We start from the raw sequence: 25,951 nt of genomic DNA, 5'->3' as shown, positions 1-25,951 counted from the left end.
ATCTGAAGGCCTAATCTTAACTGTGTTGTGATACCGTGTTCTGGTTCTTTTTTGTTCCTGTTTTTCACCTATCTTTGGTTTAAAACATATTTTATTTTTTAAAAAGAGTGTGCAATTAAGAAATCCTGTGTTTCTAAGAGAGATTGTTGCTGTCAGAAGACCCAATACCTATCATGATTTTGGGCCAAGCTGTCATGGACAAAACTCCAGGGAACACCACTTTTGGATCAGGTTTAGAGGTGCTTTGATGTTTTTCTGGTTTTATAGATTCCAGGTATGTGAATCAGAACTTTGTGAAGCTTTTATTTGGATTTTAAAATGCAGGAGAAATGAGATAAAGAAACTTCTTCCCATTATTCATGATTGTACTTTTCTCTATATAATAAGCATTAAAATCTGGATTAAACCAAACTGGAAAACTCACAGGAGTCATCCACATAATATAAAATCTACTCTGCCCTTCCTTCTAAGTTCAACATGGTGTAGTCTCAGTTGTGTGGATTCTTCAAGAGTGGATCCTTGGAAATCCTTAGGAGTCAGGTGTCTGTGAAACCTGAGCCAGAAGAAGCATAGTAACCCACATGAGGGCTCAGGGTCTGGAAGAGAAAACCAGCAGCAAATTCCTTCCAAATTTGAACTGTTGGCTGTGTTAGCAGTTGGAGTAGGCAAGGGCAAAAGACAGTGGTTGTGAGCTCCTGTGGCAAAACTGCAAGGAGTGCCAGTCTTTACTGTTGTATGACTTGAGAAGATTTATATTCCTCTTTCCGGACCATTTTGTGAAAATGTTGGAAAATTTTATAACTTCACCAACCAAAAAGCTGCAAAAGCCATGTGCTGTCTCATTTCTTTCTGGTAACACTAGAATAAGAAGGCAGGAGTTGCCAGGTGTTTTTGCAGAGTTCTGGCATGTAATGGCCACATCCATGCTGCAGCAGGGTGTGTGCTCAGCCCAGGACAGGTCTGGGCCTGCTCGGGAGCCCAGCCGCGCCTCCAGAGCTGGGTGTTGACTGCTTGGGAATGAAGCTGTGCTGGAGCTCTGGCAGAGCATTGCAGTGCAGGCCTGCACTGGGTGTTCACACCTTGGGAATGAAGCTGTGCTGGAGCTCTGGCACAGCATTGCAGTGCAGGCCTGCACTGGGTGTTCACTCCTTGGGAATGAAGCTGTGCTGGAGCTCTGGCAGAGCATTGCAGTGCAGGCCTGCACTGGGTGTTGACTCCTTGGGAATGAAGCTGTGCTGGAGCTCTGGCAGAGCATTGCAGTGCAGGCCTGCACTGGGTGTTCACTCCTTGGGAATGAAGCTGTGCTGGAGCTCTGGCAGAGCATTGCAGTGCAGGCCTGCACTGGGTGTTCACTCCTTGGGAATGAAGCTGTGCTGGAGCTCTGGCAGAGCATTGCAGTGCAGGCCTGCACTGGGTGTTCACTCCTTGGGAATGAAGCTGTGCTGGAGCTCTGGCAGAGCATTGCAGTGCAGGCCTGCACTGGGTGTTCACTCCTTGGGAATGAAGCTGTGCTGGAGCTCTGGCAGAGCATTGCAGTGCAGGCCTGCACTGGGAGTTCACACCTTGGGAATGAAGCTGTGTTGGAGCTCTGGCAGAGCATTGCAGTGCAGGCCTGCACTGGGTGTTCACACCTTGGGAATGAGGCTGTGTTGGAGCTCTGGCAGAGCAGCAGAGCATTGCAGTGCAGGCCTGCACTGGGTGTTCACACCTTGGGAATGAAGCTGTGCTGGAGCTCTGGCACAGCAGCAGAGCATTGCAGTGCAGGCCTGCACTGGGTGTTCACACCTTGGGAATGAAGCTGTGCTGGAGCTCTGGCAGAGCATTGCAGTGCAGGCCTGGGCTGTTCCTCGGGCAGCTGCTGCCCAGACCACGGCAGACATCCCAGCTCCAGCTCCTTTCCAGTGGGGTGTTTTCACTTCCACTGCAGAGGTGCCAGGTGGGAAGTGGAGTTTGGCAGCAGTGATCCTGCCCAAGACCCTTGAATAGCACAGGAGAAAGCCAAGCAGTTGTCAGTAGTTGTTCTTTTTGGCTGCAGAAGGATTTCCCAGGTGTCAGGGGAGCTCTGGAAAGGGTACAGCTGTGTAGACAGCTGGGAATTACCCTCATTTCTCTGACACAGGAAAGGGCATGGCTGGAGCACTGCTGCATTCTGCAGATGCCCTGCAGACACTGCAGCTAAAACAATTTTAATTTGTTCCTTGGGTCCCATCTGCTGTCTGAGACATGAGGAATGAAATAATCATTGAGAGAGGCCTGTCTGTTGTGTGGGGATAGATGGGACAATGTGGCAGGGCTGGGTCATGAGTGTCTAGACAAGCACACTGAGCTGCACTTGGTATGCTCAGAGTTTGCTCAGCAGGGAGGCTCTGCAGTGCCAAGGGGTTCAGAGGTGGAAAATTCATCCTTGATGTCCAGCCTGCTCCTCTGAGCAGAGAGGAGAGTGACACTGAAGGGACAGCTCGATGGGTTGCCCAGTGAAATGCGGTTGCATCACCTTGGAGACACTCTAAATCTGATGGTCTCTTTAACAAGCTGAAAAACTATCAACATTTATGGAATTGGGAAATTATTGGGTTAACACAATGATGCATGATCTGTGAGACAGATTTCTTGTTTGGAGTCCAAGTACTATTTGCATTTTTTTCTGGCAAACATTATACATTGCCATGGATAATTCTTCCATTTGAGTGTTTCAAGTGTGCCTTCCTCTCTTATTTGTACCACAAAATCCCTAGTTTTGAAAATGAAAATTATTGAAAATAATAGTGGTGGCTTAGAGAGTGACCTGCAAATGGAGCTGAGTGTCCACATGTATTCCAGAAGTGCCACAATATAGATCATCAACTGCTACTTATGTGAAGGTACATATAATGTATAACCAGCCAAGTGCCTTGTTCCAAACCTAAATGAAATTGATTAGATTAAAACCACCTTCACTGACTATCTTATTTACTGTATTGAATAATACAAAAGTTACAATTATCACTAGCAGTTTTCTTATGGGAAATCCTTTTGTGTAAGGGGTATTCATCAGAAAAATTGTATTAAAGACAACTGACTGAGAAAATTATTTGGGTAATTTCCAAAAGAGTTAATGGGAAGGAAGATATCTTTGAATTAAGATTCCATAGATTTTGACTTCCTCAAAATGATGTTATTTTCCCTGTCCCATCTGGAGGAACTTATTTCAGACAGTCTTCTGTTCTAATGTGCAGATTTTGTCTCTTGGTTAGAGATGCTTCATGTCCTGATCACTCCTGATACTGTTCTCAATGAATGTTTGAAAAGTTCTGTATTTTTCTTTCCCATAGTGTTATATAGAAATGAGTAGTCAATTAAAAATGTACATGCACTGAGTTGTATGTATGCATAAAATCCACAAGCTTAGAGTATATTTATTTTATGTTCAGTGAAAGAGGCAGTCACACACCTCTGTTTGGCTTAGAATGCTTTTTACTGAAGTCATTTCTCTCTTCAGTATCATATTAAAGCCTGTATTTCCAAACTCTTGACCTAAGTAAAAAAGCATTAGCTGTTTGCCACAGTTACCAATCTCACTGAAATGCTTGAGATCTGGGAATAAAAGGCCTGAACACAGCTGTGTTGAAAACAGCAGAGTGGCTTTTTCAAAGGGCTTCACCTGCAAAATTGGTGCTCTCATGACCTCTGAGATCTGGCTGCTATTTGCTGAGTTCAATTCAAGGTTTCTTATGTGTTCTTGAAGGGTTTGAGTAATACAGGGTTCTGATCCTCAGTTCTGTTCTCCTTTTGCACTGTATAACAAGAGAGGCTCTGAAGAACAGGATGCCCTGGGAGGGGGAGGCTGTGACCTGCAAGATGACAGTCAATGGCACCTGACAGCCAGTTGAGGCCCTGGTTGCTGTCATTGCTAAGGCTCCAGCCTCAGATTTCCTACCCAGGACCTCTCGAGTCAAAATGTTGCTCACCTCATTTAATCCCCAAATCCCACTGCCATGCTGTTGATGTGGGTAAAGCAAAGGGAGTTTATTTATGTGCTTGGAGGGTTGTTTTTTCCTAGTTTGAAGACTGTGGCTTTCTTTCCCAGGAATCACTAAGGGGTTTTGAGAAATAAGTTTCAAAATGCCTGTTGACATTTCGAGGATGTATATGCTACACTGATGCTGAGTTTCTGCTTAACATAAAACTGTGTGTTAATACCGTGTGACTTGTGTAGTGAGGTAAATCTGCCACCTGGAGAAACCATCCTGATGCTGTTCCTGTTGGTGTCATTAGGTGAGCTCAGCGGGGCGGGTGACACCGAGTGGCGCTCGCTCGGTGTTTCCCAAGTGAGAGCCTGATGGAGCACGCTCTCGGGCAGGAGGCGGCGTCAGGGCGAGCATTAGGCAATGAGATGTGACAGTGGCTGTAATGCCAGGATATCCCTGTGCAGGCACGGGGAGCTGCTGGGCACTGGGCTGACAGCCCGACCTGACAAATGGTCTGTTTCCTGACAGCCTTTCTATGCATACGCAAAAAAAGCTTCAATGTAAATAGGCAAGAGCAGAGCTTTTTCAAAAACTCTCACAAATTTTGATGTCAGTGATTTATTTCTTTTCAATCTTCTCTCACTCTTCAGTAAGTTCCAGGGTTGATTTTTCTTTTGATCAATCAGAAGAGACAAGGGAGCAAAATTAATAATTAAAAAACCTGTGGAAAGTACCTTGACATTGTAAGTGGATGGGAAAGATGATTGCAAGCTATCTCCCAATTCTAAGACTCCCCCTAAAAAAATAAAGAATCTTTATTTGCAAATTCAGGATACTTGGAAGCTCTGCAGATGTTGCAAAGAATGGTGAAGAAAACAGCAGTACTGTTCAGCAGGAATCTTTTGCACCTTTTAATTGCCTGGCTAGCAGACACTGCTGCTCAGGGAAGCATCTCTTGCACATCCATAGTTTCCTCCCTGTTTGCCTGGCTGTGTGTGGGAGGGGGGATTAGTGCATGGCCATATGGGAGGGAGCTCATGCAGAACAGTTCCTAACTGAGCCCTGCTGCAGGAGCCCTGGAGAGCAAAGGGAGCAGGAAATGATGGAGGAGGGAACAGGGCTCCATTGGCACTTAATGGAAGGGATGCAGAAATCCCCTGAGGAGATGAGGGGCTGAGGACATGGAGGCTCTGATCCTTCCATATGCCTCACAGACCCCAACTGGAGAGGCAGCCTAAGTAATTTATCAATGTGAACTCCTTTTTTTCTACTTCATGGGGTTTTCCACTGGACATCAAGGAGAAGGATGTGTATTACTTAATAGGAAACTGAAATGAAGGTTGGTGGTTGATAGTTCTTGTGTAAATCAGTAGGCTGGATCACAGCTTTCTGTTCATAATATATTAAAGTGGGGAATCAGCCACTTTTAACAACATCCATCCTCCTTCCTGGGTACCAAGAACCTGGAAACTCCAAATATGAAGGGTTGGGGAGGGGGTGGGTTGTGTGGGAGCAAGCCACAGCAGGACTTTATACTCTCCTTGTTTCATTTATCCAGGATCAAATCCTCTTCCACATTTCTGAGGCAGCTGCAGACTTACTGACCTTGCATTCAATCAGTGACCCATCAGTAGTGCTTGCTTTAAGAGAGCTGCCCTTAAATCAGCATTCATCCTTCTAGCCAAAACCTCCTCATGGGAAAACCCCAATGCTCAAATGAGCCCCAGCTTTTCATCTATAGAAGGAAATCTCAGAGAATTCCTCAGATTGTCTCAGAACAACAAGAGAGAGAGGTCCTGCTGGAATCTGACATATCCTCTGGGACCTGTGGGAGTCAAGGACAGTTTTCCCCAGGCAGGCAGCTTTTCTAGCCAGCTCCCTAGCTGCATGGTCTTTCTCTGAGACACTACATGGGAACTGTCCAGAAGAGATAATATGGTCCTCTGCCAATTCATTTTTCCTGGCATGTTTCCATGGGCCTGAAGAGCAGAAAACATGTGAAGAAGTAGGAGGGAAGATCTGGCCCTGTGTATTTTCCTGAAAAGCTAGCTCTGTTCCACACAGCTGCTAGTGGTTCTCTCCCTTTATATTTTTCCTAATACAAAGAGAAGCATGAAGTTACTAAATTATTTTCCTAAGGATGTTTTCTGAGCTATTATGCATATTCTGTTATTGCTTTGCAAGTCTTGCCTGTTTTATCACCCAGTGGCATTTTTATTCCCTTTATTCTCAAGGGTCAGTAGACCAGCTAGGAAGTCAAGTTGCCCTCATTCTGTTCTGCTCACAAAGATAAGAGCTGGGAACTGGGTAATATCTTCAGTGTACTTCTGTAAGCATCCATCCAACCTGCTGCCTTTCCTCATGGCTCATTGTGCAGCAATTGCTTTAAGTACCTGTCTCCAGTTACTTAATAGAAAGAAACCAGCAGAAGAGATTTATTGAATTGAAAGGGAAAAGTCTTGAAAGATGTTTCCTACCTGTAGGGATCCAAATAAGCAGTTAACTCAAATGGGATTAGAGGATTCAGTGAAGAAACAGATGACCTTTTTTCTAAGATCCTATCTTAATGTTCTTTTTCCAAATGTGCAGTGACATAAATTTCACATATGCACATGCTTATTCCCTCTGCCTCCAAGCAAAATTGATGCAGTCTGACTTTTTAATAATCTATTATAAATAACTGGTGATAAAAACTCTAAGTAGTAGAACCAAGGCATAATGAACCCAAACTTTATGTAAAATAAAGGAGAGAAATTTCTCTAGTGAGGGATCAGTTTATGCTGTGAAGCATCACCAACAGTAAGGCTGGCACTGTCAGCACATTGTTATTATACATGCATGTGTCAAGTCATTATAAAAATCTTCCAAGCTCTGTTTCCTTGGCTGAGCTATTTGTTCTCTGGCACACAGTCCCAGAGCCAAAGTATGTTGCATTAATATGCAACTAAAGAGAGGAGAAACTGTCACTACCTGCAGATGTGTGTACCTACAAGTGCATGGCCTCCTGGTGTCACTGGAGGATGATGATGATAATGGAGGGAAGAAATTTGTCTCTCATTCTCAGTAACATGAACAGAACAAAACACTTAAACACACTGTTTCTAGTTTCTCTTGTTTTACAATCTTCTCTTGTAGCTCTTTTAAATTCTTCTTCATAATCCTCTTTTATTTTTTGATATGGATTTTAAGCCAGAAGGCAAAATGCAAAATAGTGTTTAAGCTAAGGATCTATTGCTAAAAATATGATAATATTTTTCATGTTTTCCTTTTGCTGTGTTTAATTATATAATACTTGAATTCTATTCAATTTTTATTGTCATATGCCCATAATTAAGCAAACTGCTTGATTTTAAGTTCATCTTCTAAAATCTGCTCCCAACACCAGATCTACATTATATCATACTCCTGTAACTCCATAAACTCCACCTGAGCTGCTGTTGATTGAGACAGAGGTTCCCAAATTCAGTTTGTTTGAACAGTGTCCAGAAGAACAGTCCTAGTGAAGGACCATTAGAAAACTCTAATTTCTGACTCAAGTCCAGGATGTGCCTCTTCAATCTAATCTTCTCTACTGAAAACTAAGAGTATGTTGAGGAACATCTAAAACACAAAGCACTGCAAAACAATGCAGCTTATTTACCCTTCTCCTCCAGGGAGAACAAGATAATAAATTGGTCCAGTTTTAGTTGCTGTTCATGATGGGCTGAAAAGTGTTCACCTCATGTGTTGGCAAAGGCAATGTCATAAACTGTGGCACAGAATAAACTACTCCAGTCCCACATTATGTCAGGATAATTGGTGGGAAAGTATTTTCTCCTGCAGCTCTCAAAGAATAATTTATAATGAATGTCTAGTTTTTCAGGGTGTAACAATGCTCCTTGGAGTCTCAGGTATGTTTTTTTCCTAACATTACATGACATACAGAAGTAGCTGGAGAGGACATTTTAAAGTGATGAACTTAGATTGCAGCATTGTTGAATGTTTACTTCTAATGTATTTGTAGAAAGTATTAACCACAAACTGTCAGAAACTCTCTTTTCAAATCAGTATTGGATGAGGTTCCTTGTCCTCATGATGGATGGGTTCTTGTTGAAAAGTAAAAGAAAACTCTGGAAACAGAGATTTCATCCTCTCAGAGTCAGCATGTGTCTTGTTTAGGTTTGTAAGACTCAGATTTCAGTATTTAAATAAATCTTTTCCTCTTTCCAAGGACTGCAATGGGAAAGGATGATATGCAAATGATAATTAGCTCATACATGTCAGGTTTGGCCACAGACTCCATCAGACTGCACTAAAACTTAAGGTGAAAACCAGCTAAAGTACAGCCGTTGTATTTTTGAAATTTGCTGGCTGAGTGGACTTTGAAGCCTTTCCAGAGTATACAGGAAAAATCTCTTGAAAATTTCAGAAGTTCAGAAACCATCTCCAGCTGAGTCACATTTATAAACACTGGACCGCTTAGTCCAAGTGCTCCAGGTCAGATTTTTCTCAAGAAACAGCCTTGTTTCCGTACACACTGACTTACTTACTTTAAAAATATATTTATTGGTGTGGTTTTTTCATCTATCAGAAGCTATTCTGATGAATGTTAAAGTGACTGTTCAGCTTGGGTATTAGAAGAATGTGAAAATGTCATTATTATCCTTTCTATTTAAAATGAAATTTTGAAAACTCTTTACTTTTCCTACAGTATTTGTATTGGTAAGAAAAGTATTTCATGCCTTAAGACAGAATTTTGATCTAGAAACATGCATTAATTTTATACATGGATTTCTTAGTTTGGGTAGAGAATACTGAAACCTTATGCAGGTGTTTTCCTCAATGTTTTCTTTTCCTTTTAATGTAAATTGTCTAGAACGGTGTTTGCAAAATCCAAACATTCGACATTTTCTCCATGTCCTGACTCTTTAACTGAACCCAATTATCCTGACAATACCTGAGATACACAGGAAAAAACACAGCATTTGGATTAGCTGAGGCATTACCTTTTTTGTTCATTTGAAAATGAGTGAGTATACTGTAACTTTCTGACTTTCACTGAGGCAGGTATGGAGCAAAACATCATCCATCCACCTAAAAAAACAACATTCACCTAATTGCAGCAGCCAGCAAAGCCCTGGGGCACACAGCAGCACAGTACCAAAGGGATTACCAACAGCTCAGACTTACAGACAAGATGCACAGACTGCAGCAGATGATGGCTGGGGGCTCTGCTCATCCCAAAGTTATTCCCAAGAAAATTGTGTAAGTTGCTTTAAAAATGCTGCCTGTAAAACAATGTGGTTTGTGTATCTTAGTAATTTAAGCAATGGTATTTATTGAATCTAAAACTGAACTGCCTAACTCTCCACATCCTTCATAGCAAAGCCCTCCACTAGTGCATGGCAAGGCCTTTAATGAAGCTGCACCTATTTATACCAGTAGAAATTAAAATTATAGGCCTAGATTTTCAGACAAGGATTACTACCTGTGGATAAAAAAGCCATGGTAAATTTGCCTTCTTATGCATTATTTCTGAAAATACTTCACAATGTCTTACAAACAGTACAAAAAAATTCTGGTATCCCATCTTTGCAAGCAGTAACAATTACAGTGGTAGGGGATAGAAGCAGCAGAGTAAACCAGCAAAGCAGCAAAGACTGAAAAGCAGAGCTACCAAGTCCAGGTACTTCCTATGAAGCTCAAGGGAATGATTAGGTGATATCCATAATTTCTTCTATATAGGAGAAAGCAGCAGCCCAAGCAAATAAAAGAAAGTTTAACAAAACTCTTAAGGGATGAGGCAATTTTTTATCATGACAGTATTGTCATTGCATCAAGTCTCTCTGGTAAAAAGATGCTCAGTGCATCTCTAATACCTTTCAGGATTTCAAATAAACACCAAGGGATGGATTATGACTGCCCATTCTGTGGCTACAGAGGGTGAGGGATGCAGAGCAGAGTGCTCCCCTAATTCATGTGAGCCACATGAGGACCAGCAGGCTGCAGTCTTGCCCAGAAGGCAGGAGCACAGCACCTGTGGAATTGCTCTTTGGTCCTCCTCACACAGAAAGGAGAGCGAGCTGCAGCTGTCCTTCCTGCTGCTCCATGTCTGGACAAGGAGAGGTAAGTACAAAGCACATCTCAAAGGAACACAACTAGCAAGGCTTCCCACAGCGCAAATAAAGAATTCTAGGAAGTTTCCTTCCTTTTAAAGCAAAATGCTTCCTGATCTCCCCATGTAACGTTACCTCTCAGTGACAATTTGACTGAGTGCTAGTTTAATCTGCTCCAAATGTATTACACCCCATAACAAAACTATCTCAGTCTATGGGTGCAGTGTTTCCTTTTGTACAGCGAGATGTAAAGATTCCTGGAAACTTCACCTGAGCATCTCACTAGTGACATCCCCAACCACAGAAAACCATTGAGACCCAAAGGGGCTGTGGGTTTGGTTTTCTAGTTTTTTACCAGTTGTTAAACATTTTGCTCAAAAATTGAAAAGTACTTTTTGTTTCTTTTCCAGATAGTTGTTTAATCACTGCTTTAGGGTGAAAAGAAGTGCATAGGAGCAGATGGCAAGAACATAGGATTTAAGGAGGGGACAGATGTAACCATATTAGGGAGCCTGGAAGATAAATCTCTTGCAATCTTGTGGCAGACGTGATCATTACTTTGTTTACATAGATGAAATATGACTTGTTTCAATTAACAGTTGCTGTTGACCATATTTGGTATCTTTCCCCTTTCAGAGGGTCGTTAAAATCTGTTGTAAATCATCATGTTTGTGCTACTTCCATACTGTGCATAAATCATATAGGCATCCCAGCATCTCCATGCTTTTTGGAAAATGTGTAGATAGATATTGATACCACATAAAAATGGTGCTTGCTTCCTTTTAAGCAGTTTAGCAGCAGTGCTGTGCTGTCTCTGGTGATGGACCAGGGAAGCAGAAAAAGAAGGACATCTGCATTCAGCCTCTGTGCTGCCAATCCGGGCTTTGCCTCTGGCTCCCTCCCCGGCGCTGCCAGCAGCGTCCCTGTCGCAAACGGCTCCAACAGAAAGCGCGGTTTGAGTTCCTGCATCTGCAGCGTGGGAAGGCAGCACAGAAAGAACAGCCTCCTCCTTCTGTGGAAAAATCCATAGGTTGTGGGAGAGACAGCGAGGAAATAACGCGGTATCCGTGTTATCCGGGGGCAGCTTCCTCGCTGCTCAGACGGGTGGAAGAGCCTTTGCTGACCTTGGGAAAACAATGTTTTGCAGATGTAGAGGAAGTCCTCTTAAAGCGGCTGTGCGTGTATATACTCACTTTACATGTAAATATAAATATTTACGTGTATGCTTGGGCGAGTTCAGAAGCTGCTCCCTGGATACACTCTTTAAAAGCTGTGATTTTTAAAATATTAAGAAAAATCCCAAGCTGGTTCAGAGTGCTCTTGTGTTGTTCTAATTCCAGCTCCTCACTTCATGGTTGCGGGAAATGAGAAACAAGCAGAGGTGTGAGCCTAAGGAGGTGTTCTCGTGTTAATCCCAACACCTTGGGGAGCAAATATTAGCACATCAGCTGAACACAGTGAGTGAGAGGAGCTGTGAAACATCCATCTACTCTCCAGCACAGCATTCCTAGGAATATTTTTCTCCTCCAGTTCTAAACTCTAAACACATAGGGTGTCTAGTGTCTATTTGAACCAGAGTTCTCTGGTACAGACATTTTTATCAATTAAAATATTTTCTTAATGCTTGGTTTCAAATTTAACTGAATGGACTGAAAATTTCATTTGGTTATGACTGAAGCAGGAAGCTCATCCTCCTTATTCAGGGCTAGAAGCTAATATATTTGTATTATGTATTAAGCAAAAACATCCTCCAAAAGGAAAGAGGAAGAAGGTGATAGTTACAGCAATGTTATATTTATCCAGTTCTGACTCCTATTTTCCCTGTCATGAAGGCAAGGACATCACACAGGATCACAGATCAAGAAGTAGGAGTATGTAGGTGTAAATGGCACAGATTGTGCACCTTACTAGAACCTGAATATTAATTGCACAATTAATATTAATGGCACTGCTTTTATAAAAGACCTGTATAGGTGAGCACTCTAAAATCAGGAAATAACAGAATTAAGGTGGCAGATACCAGAACTGTGCTGCAATTGTTAGAAACGATTATGCAGTTTCAACAAAAAATTATACCATTTTCTTTTCATAAGTTGACAAGTAAATTTAGCAATATTTTGCATTTCTTTAGTGTTTCTCACCCTGATGTACTTCTGTGAATTAAGTGCAGTCAGACTCACAGAATAACTTAGTCAAAGAGTAAGAATAGAAAATAACATTTACCAGTTATATAAATAAGATATTTTCTACTATATTCCCATTCCTTCGGGAACTAAATACTTATGCAGACATCCATTGGGACATCTTATATCAAATTGATTTTAACTGATGATTTTTTTTATGATAGTAACTGTTTCTAGATTCAGGCAATGATAGAAGAACTTTACTTAGTGCCAAGCAATTAGAAATTAATTAACCAAAATATAAGATATACTATTTCAAATCATTTGTTACATAATTAAAAAGGTACTTCCTGAGTACTTTTCTGCAGTACTGAGGAAGCTTGGACGAAAGGCAGTAAAAATAATTTGATTTTATATGAATATATAGTTTTAATCCCAGAACATGGTATGTGCACCCATAATAAAGTACTATTTCTCCTTTTTTCTTAAATGGTGTAGAATAATCTGCATTATAATCCACACAAGTAAAGCCGATTACATTAAAGTAACTTACATTAGGAATGTTCTATTCTAAATTGCTTATGCTACCTTCTGGTAATGAAAAAGTATAATAAACTGTACTCTGCTGGCATTTTTATAGACTTCAAATTTACATCAACAAGTGCCCTGGATTGCAATGTCAACATTTCATTACAGCCACTCCTGCAGGCACATTGCAGCTTGTGTATGGAAGCATGCACCTTCAGTGCTGCCTAATGGAAAAATGGTTTTCATGTGTGAAATTAAAAATAGACAGATAAATTGCCTCCTCTCAATTGGAAGATTATGTTGAAGATGCAAGATACTGCTTTCAAAAGGAAATGCTATATCCTCTATAATTTGGGAGGGTTAGGTACAGTGAAGCTGGTTACAGTCTTGCAGGGAGATGCAGCTCGTTGGGCAGTGAATTATAAAAATAATCATTCCTAACAAAATCTAAGATAGACATGTCCAAAAAAGAACTTATGAGATCCATAGTAAATAATTATTTACTACTAGAAGAATACTGCAAGCTGGCCAGACAAATACCATCCCTCAACTGGCTCTTTTGGGTGAAAGCTGATCATGGCAAGTGTGGTGTCCCGTGGGCTGTAAGATTTCCAGCTGTGTTCACAGCAATTCCCATGGCTGGGTTGGCTCAGCTTTGGCCTCTGCACCCATCCCCTCACAAGCTGCCAGTCACAAGGGACAGTGGTTTCCTGTTATTTTTGACAGCAGCTTTCTTCATTTTAACTGACTGTTTTGCCACATATTTTCATCTAGTCATTTCCTCTTTTCACTGCTTCTTGTGATTTGAATATCTAACAGCACAGCTGCAACATTCCACTAATAATGTATTCTAAATGGAATACTTAACTAATATATTTAACTAATAATGTATTTTAAATGGATTATTTAGGGAAATGGGGAAGATCTATTCCTGTAAAATAATAAGGAACATCAGCTGTGTGTATAGAGTTAGCAAATGAGTATTGGAAGGTGTTTCTTGGAAAAGATTCTGGAATTGTAGGTGAAAAGCAGATAAATGTGGGGCTCTGGTGTAAAACTTGAGTGGAATTGGGCATTTCAGTTTCACATTCTAATGTACATTCTCCTCCCTGGTCATTCTGCAAAACTTTTTTATATGAAATGAAGGCAAGACAGACAACATTTTCTTGTTTTCTCATTTTATTTCTTGATGTGTTGTGTCCATCACTGTGTTCATAAACTGAGGAGAGATTTCTACTGAAACACTGCCCAGGATGCCTGAGCATTTTTTGAACTATTTCCTTTGGTTTGGACCCCTCTGTGATGCCTATTCAGAATTCTTTCCTCCAGTATCCTCTGCATTGTACTGATGATTATTTATTAATATTGAATGTCACCATATTTTTTTCCTACACAGCTGGGTCACTCCCAAGTATCTTCACCACCTGCTCCAAAATTAGGAGTAATGTTACATCTCCTACAAATATTGTCTCCTTCTGTACCACTTTTTTTCTGGATTATTTTAAGGGTATTTACAACAAAATTAAAAACACCTTCCTCTTTTGGATTTTCACCTTGATTATGAATGACTACATGTTCAATCTCTGTTAGTTTTGGGTCTATGACATTGCTTTTTTCCTCACAACCCATTAGGCAGTTTTTCTGGAAGCTTTTTAGTGAGAGGATTGTAAAATATCTTTGAAAATTTGTCACCTAATCCATAAATACACCCCTAAACTTGTTATACAAGGTAAAGTAGTTTGTCTCCCGCTTAAGTGAAGGAGAATAGCTTAAAAAAAAAATATCCCATTGTTTCCTCCTTCTGAGGTGTTTTTACTACTTTTTCTTTTCTCTTATTCCTCAATTATTTTGGAGTTCTTTTTTAACCTTAATGATTCTATATTTTTTTCTATTTTTCTATTATTTTCTTATTTTTATATTACAAATTGTTGTGCTTCCAAATATGGTGAAACATTCTTTCCATCCACTGACTCACCTGTTGAAAAAACTTTGCAGCAGGCTGGCGTTTGGCATTTTATTTTCCTTTCATTTATTCTGGTTCAGAATGAATTGGATACTGTGCTAGATTATCAAGGAAAAAGAAAAACAAAACCTAAAACAAGAGGAGACAGTGTTCTCTTTCTAGGCACAAAGCTTCATTAAAATTGGGGAAATGGCACTGTACCTAAAAGTAATGCTGTTCTTTGCTTATTGTCAAATTTGTGCCTGTAGTTTCACAAATCCTGCCTGCCTTATTTCCCTGTCAGATTTAAAAGCTGGTACCCTCTTTCCAGCCTGATGGACTTGCTCAATCTGGATCACAGTACCTGTATTCTCACCAGTGTGCAAGTCTAATAAAAATCAGGCATTCTGCATAGCAGGTGGCTCTGTGTTTCATTAAAACCCATAGCAGGTGGCCATAGATCCAATGGCAGCAGTTCCAGTATAGGAACAAATTACCAACTCCATCTCCCATGGATGTGAAGGAAGCAGTGACTGTCTTAACTCCACGAAAGGATGAAAATAAGTCAATTCACAATTTAATGAGATTAGGCATTGCTTTCAAAGCATTCAGAATATGTATAAATGGTAGCTATTAATTATTGCAATAACTCACTGGGGCTGCAGACTGTCTGGCTGGGGCTGTGGATGGGAAGGTGGTGATGCCAGCTCCTGTCCCCACGACGGTAGCACTGCCAGCTCTGGTGACTGTAGAGCAGCTCTTGCAAAACCTTGTGGTTTTCTGAGGGCTTTCACTCCAGAAATGGTGCCAACACCTTGAAGGCCTTGCTTTCCCCTCATAACCTGTTTATTCCCTAACGACTGTGAGAGCAGACAATGAAATCGTAAAAGTCATTGCACTGCATCCCTTCAGAACAGAGCTCTTAGCAATGTAATAGTTTTTATTTTAGGGCCAGCTCCTTTTCTTGCCCCCGTTGTCTGTTGACTCGTTAGGGAGCGACGCCTCACGGAGAGCTCAGCCTGGATTACAGGAATTTCAGGAGGGACCTTCTCACTGTCCAAATCATAAAAATTCATTGCATTGCATCCCTTCAGAACAGAGCTCTTAGCAATGTAATAGCTTTTATTTTGGGGCCAGCTCCTTTCCTTGCCCCCGTTGTCTTTTGACTCGTTAGGGAGCGACGCCTCACGGAGAGCTCAACCTGGATTACAGGAGCTTCAGGAGGGACCTTCTCGCTCTCCAAAGGCCCTGACAGGAGGCTGGGGTCGGGCTCTGCTCCCAGGGCACAAGGGACAGGTCGAGGGCGAATGGTGCTGAGCTGCGCCAGGGGAGGTTTGGGTTGGACAGCAGCAGGACTTCCCTCACAGAAAGGACGACGATGTAAATGTAAATGAACTTTGCAGTGAGGGTGGCAGACCGCTGAACAGCTGCCCAGGGAGGGCGTGGAGCCTCGCTTCTAGGAGACATTCCAAACCCGCCTGGACGCGTTCCTGTGTCACCTGCTCCGCCGGACTGGATAATGTCCAGAGGTCCCTTCCAACCCCAACAATACTAGGATTCTGTAATCAGACAGTGGAACGGGAGGCGGCGGAGCCACCATCCCTGCGGGTGTTTCGGGACGTGGCATGGGTACCCTGCTCTGTTTGACACCGCGGTGCCGGTCACAGCTTGGCCCCGCTGCTCCGTCCCAACCCCAGTGTTGCCGTGAGGGAGCGAGCACGCATCTCCCCGCATCTCCCCGCCCTCAGCGCCGGCTGGGGGCGGCACGGGCGGCGCTGAGGCGGCGCGTGCGCAGCCCGCGCACGGCGCCGGGAGGAGGCGGGCCGGGGGGGTCTCTGCGCGCATGCGCGGGCGGGGCGGGCGCCCCCCCACGCCGTGTGTGTGTGTGAGTGAGTGAGTGTGTGAGGGGCACTGTGGCCGCGGCCGCCCCGCGCCTGCGGAGCCGGCGGCGCGCGGCGACCCGCGCAGACACCGCAGCCCCTCCGGCAGCACCTCCGAGCGGCCGCCCCGCCGCCATCCATCCCCCCTCTCGCAGGTGAGCTGCGCTGTCGCGGCGGGGAGAAGGAGGAGGAGGAGGAGGGAGCCGGCGCCCGCCTCCGCGGGGCTCATTGTCCGGCTCCTCAGAGGAGGAGGAGGAGGAGGAGAGAAGAAAGGAGGCTTCACCCCGGCTCGCACGCCGGGCCTTGCAGGGCTGTTGCTGGCCGGGGATTGGAGGCGCTCCGTCCCCTCCCAGATCCGGGGAGGGTCCCGGCCCCCCCGGGGCTCCGCCGCCCACCTGCCGCCCTCTCGTCCTCCCCTTCCTCCTCCTCCTCCTCACACGGGGGTGGCGAGGAGCGGAGCCCCCTCTCGCCGGTGTGTACGCGGCGGAGCTCCAGCCTGGCTGCGGGACGGAGGGTTACGGGGCTTCGGGAGAGATGTTCGACCCCCGGTGCCTGCTTGCGGGGCTGAAGAGTGGTTTATAACGCGGACACCCCACCCTTGCTGTCTGTGGAACCCTCAGGGACCGGGGGGTTGGTGCGTGGGGACGGGCAGAGCCGCGTCCGCGTGTGGGGCACCGCGGGGCCGGAGGGCGGCCGGGGCGGAGCGCAGGCTGTGGCTGAGAGATACCGCTATCCATCGGTGCTGCCCCGGGGATGGGCCCCGCCACCGGGACACGAGGGACAGGGCAGTGCCCAGGGATGGGGACACGAGGGACAGGGCAGCGCCCAGGGATGGGGACACGAGGGACAGGGCAGTGCCCAGGGATGGGGACGCGAGGGACAGGAAAGTGCCCAGGGATGGGGACACGAGGGACAGGAAAGTGCCCAGGGATGGGGACACGAGGGACAGGGCAGTGCCCAGGGATGGGGACACGAGGGACAGGGCAATGCCCAGGGATGGGGACACGAGGGACAGGGCAGTGCCCAGGGATGGGGACACGAGGGACAGGGCAGTGCACAGGCATGGGGACACAAGTGACAACATGGACAGTGGCTGTAAGAAGGGGATGAACACCACGTCGCACCACTTTGATGTAAACCAGGGTCATTTCAGTGCGTGTTACCTTCCAGTGGATGGGAATCTGCTCTAGAGGATGGACAAATAGATGCTGTTTATTAGACATGAGGTGTGTTTAGCTTTATTTCTTTCCTGGCAGCAGATGCTGGAAAGGCAGTTCTGTAGATATATTTCAAACCACGATGAGTGGTGATGACAGGTAATATTTTGGAGTAACTTGCCCTGTGGGTTTAATAGCAGTTACAGGCCTGGTGAAATTGTGTGGATGTGTATCTCTATTTGCAGGTTTCCTATACTGACACTATTGGAGAGATCCCTCTACTGAAAAAGGTGCTTTTGCACAGGTCTTATTTCTGCACCCCTCCTTCTGTGCCTTTGCTGAATTAAAGAGCTTTGCAATGACAGATAGCTAGAAGAGGTGGAGACTTTTTCTTATCAAATGGGATCAGAAGATAATCAGGCAGTCAAATGTTTGATAGGCCTACAGCTTTTTAGGTTTTCTCAGGATTGGAAAATATGGGATGCACAATGATTATTTCCTATTTTTCTCGTATAACTCCTTGCTTCTGCAGCTGACTTTGTTTTAGTTGTATTATGGTAGTGTTTATTTCTAAACAAAATGGGTATAACATTCTCTTCGTGTCACCTGGTGGTTTGAGACCCTTTTTGGTATACAGACCTATTGCATGTGTTACTGGTTGTGCATAATTTTATTTAATGAATTTCAACTTGTCAGGTGTTCGTTTCAAAACATTATTAACTCTCAACAGGGCATTAGAAATAATACATGGATCAAAGCTTGAGAACGACTCATGCATTTTTTTCGGTGTATTGTTGTAAGGTGTAGTATCTGATAGCAGAGCCAAGGGATTTCCATAGGCACCTCTGCATGAGCTGTACTGCCTTGGACCCTGCTTTTGGGAGCTGATATGATCCACATGGGTGCCAAAACAGCTGGACTGAGTTGGCACCATCAAGTGCCACAGCATAATGTTGTACAAAAGTTGATAATAGTGATTTTTTTTTTCTAGCAATGTCTCTGATTACTCTGGAAATTATTTTATGTTTCTGGGCTACATAAGTAAATTCCTTTTTTTTTTAAATTTCGATGGAGGATTGAATTCCTTTTTTTTAAAGGAAATTCCTCGCAGAAGCAGAGTTATTCCTGCTTTCCACAGGCTCTGCACATCCCTGCTCGTGGGCTGTCTGCAGTCCTGCTCAGAAGTTGGCCGAAGCTGGGTCACTGCAATTGAGAGGGTGCCCTCTGGTGACATCTGTGTTTGGCGTTTGGGCTTCACGGAAAGGAGCGCTCCAGCGAGTCTGGAGTGAAACATTGCTCCCAGCACAGCTGCGGGTGTGTTCGGCTCGGAGAAGCTGGGCTGGCTTGGCTCAGATGAGGGACAAGCACCTGGGAATTCATGTGGAGGATGTACAGCAGTCCCTTGGTGTCTGGGAGCGCCCTTGTGAAATATTCTACCTTGTAATTTATTTTGCTGCATTTTAATATGAAATGTTTAACTCAGTCCAGTGGAGACAATGCCTCCCCCCACCCCAAAAGAAAAAAACCCTTCATGTGGTTGTCCTCTTTACTCACCATTGGGTTTTGTTTGATTTTTTGGGGTTTTTTCCTGTAGAAATGTGGGGGTTTTCCTGCAGAATTTTGGAGCTGTCTTTTCCATTTTACACTTCTATCTTGCCTTGTGACTGTAGATTAAAATTGCCAGTGTTTAGATGTTTTATTGATCTTTATGCTGCTCGGCACTAAGGAACAGGAATGAAGACACAAGGCTAATTTTAACTACAACCACTTGTGTAAACTTTGATTTTTGAAATTAACTGTGATTTTTGGATGACTGGGGTTTTTGAAATTGACTGACATTGACAAAATTACTTTTGTACAGAAAAGTAATGCAGTCATAGTGTGCTAATGTTCTGCTTGATGTCTTTGAATATTAAAAGATTTGAATTGACAAGCCACACCTCCATCTTAATCAGTTTGTTCCTCATTTTTTTTTACACTGAGATTTGGGGTTAATCTTTGCCTTTATATTTGCTTGAAGCTGAGTCATTTGAGCTCCTCCTTTCATTCAATAACTAAAGCTGAGTTGAAAATATCCTTTAGGGGTGGGGAGTGTAATTGGTTGCATTTTTTCAAAGAATAAGCCACCAAAGGCATAATATATTTCTCTTCTAAGTATTGGTTTACAGCTCTTGTTAGAAAACAGACTTAGAAATGCATTTTCAAAATAATGAAAGATTTCTGTTAAAAATCTTTGCATTTAAATACCTGGAACTGCTGCAGTAGGAATCATCTTTTAATATAAGTGTATGTGTCATAGTTAGTGCATGAACAGAAGCTTTGTGGGCTTCATGTTTGGTCTGTTTATGAATTAATCACCTTAAAGGACTGCTGAAGTGAGGCTGTCTTCATGCTGCAGTTGGGCGTTTTAAGTAGGTTCTCTGTATGCTCAGTCCCCTGGAATGTGTGGATGTGTGACTGCAACTCCTTTTGTTTTACACAGATCCATAAAAGCCTGGTAGGATTCTAGGGAGAATGGCATTGGAGTCCTGGCTCTGGGCAAGCTGGTCCCACCGGGGCTTCTGCCCAGCACCATGGGGCCATCCAAGATGGGAGCTGGAGCAAGGCAGGGGGTGAAGGGTGGGAGGGCTCCCAGCGCTGGCTCTGCAGTCAGGAGGAGCTGTCAGGAGTAGGGAGAGGGTGCCCAAAGCCCTAAACAGGGAGGCTGTATCCTGCATCGTGGTGTGTTGTGAACACTGGAGCTGTTGGCTTTGACTCAGGAGTTAGAATGGCACAAATGATATAAAATAAATTATATAAATGATAAAAATAAATGAAAGAAATTATATAAATAAGTGATGGGCATTGGAGTGGCTTGTGGCCAAGGGAGGCTGTTCCCAGTCTGGGTTTCAGTTCATAGGAGAGTTTGTCTCGAAAGGGACCTGTTTGGTGAATCTTACAGTATGGCAAATAAAACCCTGGGAAGCCTAGTGAGTCATCACAAAGAGTTTGAAAATGCAGTGTTCCTGGCCTGCGTTTAAGGTTGATCTTTACTCTCCTGGACTCACTGCTCTGAGGTGTGCTGCTTTAGTGCACTCTCAGCTGGTGTTCTCAGAGCTCCCCACGGGCTTCCAGATGGGTTGTGGACTGTCATGTGGCACAGTGGTGTCTGCCTTGAGCCCTGGGAGGTCCCCTGAGTTTGCTCACTGAGTGCTTCCTACCCCAGCCTTATTGTCCCTGTAACTTTTTACATGTCAGTAACTTCAGCAGAGACAAACCACAGCTGGGTGGTGAGGTGTACTTTTCCATAAGGGTAGGGTTCCCTTTCTCTTCCCATGGCTTTGTTGTCCTACAGTCCTGACTGACAAGAATGACAGTTTAGGTAAAACTGGGAAAAGAAGCAGCTGTGTACCTTGCAGGACCTAGAGGCTTTGCTGTTATTTCTATATGTCTGGAATGTTTAGGTGTGTTTTGGCTCTTTGTATCAACTCCATCAACAAGTCAGGGTTTCCTTCCCCAGAAACTCCCTGGCTGTGCTGTAGGCACAGCTTTGGCTGGCACTGAGAAGCTCTCGAGCTGCTAGGTCAGAATATCAAGAAACTCTCTTATCAGCCCCTCCTGAGCATCATATTTGTGGTTTAAAAACCTGCCTATTTCTCAGTGGTAAAGAGCAGCCACCTGTGTTACAGATTAAGGCTGTAACATGGCAGTTGATTTGATGCCAGGCTTAAAGCCTTTCCCTTTTCTCCAGGCTGATGCTCCTTGCAGTCCCCTAGGATAGGACAGATCTTGATTCAAACTCCTAAGAATAGTTATTTATTCTGTTTCTTTGAGATGCAGGACTTGTGGCCTGTTCTCCATGCCTGTTTCAGAATTCCATTTGTATTTAAATGTGCACATCCATTCTGTAGGCACGGGAAGCCTGAGCTGGCATGTGAACGTGTGCCCGGCCTATTTTCCCTGCTCTGTCTGAGGAGACTGTGAGTCTGTCCCATGTATTTCAAGTGTGACCACAACAGTTAGTGCAGCTCAGTGCCTCATCAGTATGTAGTTGAGATTTGAACATGGATTAGAACAAGCTGGCTGAAGTTCAATCCAGATAAAATATACATGATGATGTGGATGTAATTATCAGCCTCTCTAATTGAAGGGCTGCATTTTCCATTTGGTAGAAGTGTTAGTGCCCCCTGGTGACTCACGTTTATTACTTGTTCTTAGCAGTCATACTGAAGCAGTAAAACCAGGCTGTTTTAAGCCTTTGACTGGAAACTGAGACCCCCCCCACCAGCTGATTAGACCTGGCAAGTTTTCACTGGAAGTTGTCTTTGCCCTTCCTCCCGTGGGTTTTAGATAGTAGTGTAGTTCCTAGTGCAAGTAGGGAACTGTAACAAGCCTGGGTCAGTTAAGGAGTTGAAACCAGCATGGCCAAGGCATAAGCAGAGCTGCCAGTGAGGGAATTTGATTGTGGAGCTTGCTATGAGCTCCTCTGCCAAAAAGTGGTTGGCCCAATTTATTAATGTCTTGAAGCTCGTGAATCTCTTGACTTACAGTGCTTGTCCTGTGTGTCCATCAGCTGTCAGAGGGCTGAAGTGCTCAGAGAAGAAATGGGTAACAGGGTTTGCAGAGGAGAAGCTTGAGGTACCCTGGCTCTCAGGCTGTAATTCCATTTTAAAGTGATTTGGATGCAGAAGGCTTTGCTGGCTTTGGAGCTGCCTCAGTGGCACTTGGGCTTTGGGATATGTATGTGTCACCTCTTTTCCTCTTTAATGGAGCTGTGCTATTGGCAGCAATCAATTCAGTCTGAAGTGACCTAGGTCTGGCTGTCCATGCTCTGACCATTGCTGTAGTAGTGTGGCATTAAAAGTTGTTTGATTTGTGCCTCCCTCATTATTCATTAAGGGGCAGCTTGGAGACTCTCTAATCAGCTCTCATTGAAATGGGCTCAGATTGATAGTGCTGGGGAAGAGGGATATTGATCTTTTTCAGAAGTTGAAGGTGTATTTCTTAGATAATAGTGGCTAGATAAAACTGGCAGAGATCCTGAAAAGAGTGATCTTAATGCAGTTTGTAAATTGGATTGCTTTTATCACATTATTTATGTGCCCAGGGTTGGGGGTAATTGTCTAGACTCTAGTATTATATTTTCATTTAGATCTAGAATTAGTGGTATAGTGTCACAGAGTGACTGGACTCAGACTAATAAGTGAATAAACAGGACTAGTACAAAACACATTTTCTGCTGTGATACATCATTTTCAGATTAATGTGTAAGCAGGCAGAAGCCTCCAGTGAAGAGCTGAAGGTCTCATCTCTACTGTTTTTCTTTATTAGCTTCATATATGAATCTTTCTGAGGAGGTGTGTAAGCACAGATAGACTTGTGAATTCTATGTAAAACTCAAATCTATAAACTCTGTAAATGGTTGTTTCTAGTCCACTTGTTTTATTGCCAGGTTGTTTGTGTAATCTTCTAATTGCTCTGAATTTCTGTTGCTTGCTTGATAACTTTGGGGTCCTCCACAGCTGTAACTAATCTGAGTTGGTTTGTAATTGAGTTAGATTGTGACCCCATGTGCAGCTTATTTATTGACTGCTCCCTCCTCTCCCTGTATTGGCAGAGAGATAATGCAGCAGAGAGAGCTGCAGGAAACGTACCCAGCTAAGAAATTAAACTTCCCCCCCTGGTCCTTGCCTTGTGGTTCAGTTTGATAGTTTTCCCCCAAGCTGTTCACTTCAGCTATACAAACTCCTGGGCTAATCTCATGGCACAGAAAGGAACATGAAAAAGCATGAGTGATGGAGATGAATGGTGAGTATAAAATCAAGTTCCTATAAACCAACTGAAATCAAAAGTGGATCAAATGTCAGTTGTTTATTAGCTGAGCTTGTGGAGTGGTTGTCTTGAATCCCTAGCTGGGTGTGCAAGTCTGGGAGCTTGAAATGAAGTTGAAATTTTGTTTCAGATTTTATGCAGGAAAATTTAAGGCATTTTAGGATCCTTGTGGCACTTCTGAAAATCCATTTTGCATAGAGCTTAACTCTGCTATTGTTGCATCTTTTAGAGTAGGCTGGTGAAGTGAGTTGGCAGTGATGATGATGATGTTGGTGGAAACTTGTTCATACAGCTGATCATGTCCAGAAGTCTGTAAAGTATTCTGGGGATTCCAAGAGCATGTGCAGTTAGCAGATGTGAGGTGTTAGAATGCTGGTAGCATTGCATAGTTTCCTGTGTGCTCATTGTGGATTTCAAAATGCACAAATTCTAAGTGCCAGACCACTAAAAGATAAAAAAGTCCAAAGTTTCCAGCTGCTCACTTTCCCATTACTGCATCACTGGTTTGTGCTGTCACTAATTGGTAACTTCATGTTATGAAGTGTATTGATAAAGCACAGGGTTACATGGATGACTCATGATTGTTGTACTTCCTCTCCCCGTGTCGTGTCATTAACTTTCCCTGGGTGGTTCAAGGGCACCTGCACAGTGCTGCTGTTGCTGGCAGGTCCAGAGCGCTCTGCCAACAGCCACTTTTCCCATGTGCTTTATTGGTAAGCCTACCTGAGAAGGGGCAGCTATCTCGTGTATTTTTAGAATATTAGTCATGTACTTTTAGACTGACCAGTTTGTTTAGGCATTAGTCATCAGGCTTGTCTGGTAAGTGCCTCTAAATAATTTTGATACAATTATTGATCAGACTTTTACAGAACTATGCCAACAGGCATTTTGGAAAAGAATAATGTGTAAGAGTAGAATCCATTGAGTTCAGTCCTTCCATGCAGTTGAAGTGATTTGCATGTATTTTCTGGAGCTCAAAGTGCAAAATTACTGAAGTATTAGCAAGATTTCTGCTTAGCTACACGTGAACCCTCTGCTCCTGAGAGACATGAGTGTGGTGCACAGTGAGCAGCCTGAAATGTGGGGCATTTGTTGGGGTGGGTAAAACCTGGCCCTTGCAGCTCTGCCTCAAGATAAGATGAAGTTAAACATTACCTAGCTCTGAGGCTTTATTATTATTACCTTTTAATGTGTCATTCACTGGTGTCAGGTGTGTGGTTTCTTAGGAAACTGTTTCCTGTGCTCTTTATATCAGAGCAAATGTCCCTCTGTGATAGAAATGTTTTTGCTACTTTGTGTTTGAAATAGGCTTTGCTCTCCACTCATTGCTGGTTGTTTGCTCTGTTGATCATACATAATTTCTTACAATCCTCCTTTGGGATTTTTTTCCCCTCCTAGCCTGGGCCTATTTTACATTTATTTTGAAGAGATTTTGCCAGGTAGCTCTTTGATAACAGAGTTTGGTATTCATAGTGATGTGCCTTGCTAAGTTTTTAATGGTGCTTTAAACAAGCACATATTGTGTTACCTTGGACAAAGGAAGGTAGCAGTGCCAAATCTAATCACAGTGTGAAACTGTGATTCTTTGATTATCTTTTATACCCTTAGGTAGCTGTAGGTATGCTGGCAAAAGATGATTTTATTTGTGGAGGTTGTTCAGCTCTACTGCCAATATCTATTAAAGTGGCTGAGTGTCCACCTGGAATAATTTTAAAGGAATTTAGAGAGGAAAATGATGTTAACCAAATTGTAGTCAGGAGATGAAACAAAAAAGCGAGCTTGGTAAGTTTTCACTATTGATGTGTGCCAGAGGTACAGTGTTTTATAAAGCTGAAGGCACATTAAAGCAATATGAAGCAAAAAAAGCTACTTTTGAGGTACTAAAGTATTTCTTTACCTTTGAGGAATGGCAGGTAAGCAGATGGAGTGCTCTAGGACCTGCTTGGGAGCAGCTTCCTCAGTGCCTGCATGTAATGACTTGCCCTTGGACCTAATTAACTCACTGGCTTTTTTTTTAATGTGGATAGGGTCTATGTGATGACAGAACTTGAACTGTATTTCATGCTGTGACTTGCCTTTAATACTTCTGTAAAGTCAGTCTTGACTCTTTTCTGAAGCTCTCTTGGTGGGAAGGCTTCTTCAATGAGGAGCTAGTTCATGTTTCAGATAAAGCAATTTAATTTATCTTCAAAGAGGTATTTCTATAGCTGTGTGTAAGCTGGTATTCAGGGACACAGGTTTGTTAAAAAGAGAGGTCTAAAACTGTTCAAGACCAGCAGTTGGAGCTCTTTTAATTTCTTCTGGTTTTGGTCATCAATGCCATATGACTGGGAGGGAGAGGGGAAAGAAATATCCACGTATGTGTTGTTGCACTTTGCTATATTATTTTTTTTTTGTATGTACAACAGAAAGTTTTAAAGTATTTAAGGTGACAAAATGTCAGGGCTTATAGCAAAACTTAGCAACTG

General features: G+C 43.3%; 1 protein-coding gene across 4 annotated transcripts in view; it reads left to right on the top strand.

The window, feature by feature from the left end:
• The first annotated feature begins 16,490 nt into the window (after nucleotides 1-16,490).
• The window catches only part of RALGPS2 (Ral GEF with PH domain and SH3 binding motif 2), a 115,843-nt gene continuing 106,382 nt past the window's right edge, over nucleotides 16,491-25,951 (top strand). The window contains exon 1 of one of the 4 annotated variants that reach the window (XM_071435878.1): nucleotides 16,491-16,670. The gene's annotated coding sequence lies outside the window, so the exon portion shown is untranslated. Of the gene's footprint in view, nucleotides 16,671-16,963; nucleotides 16,988-17,008; nucleotides 17,150-25,951 lie in introns of those variants that run through there. The other 3 variants (XM_071435882.1, XM_071435881.1, XM_071435879.1) reach the window with 3 other exon arrangements.

The sequence above is a fragment of the Agelaius tricolor genome, unplaced genomic scaffold (assembly GCF_023055355.1).
Source record: "Agelaius tricolor isolate 1412-34295 unplaced genomic scaffold, bAgeTri1.0.p SCAF_11, whole genome shotgun sequence".
Taxonomy (NCBI): domain Eukaryota; kingdom Metazoa; phylum Chordata; class Aves; order Passeriformes; family Icteridae; genus Agelaius; species Agelaius tricolor.
This window is presented reverse-complemented; position numbering and strand designations above follow the sequence as displayed.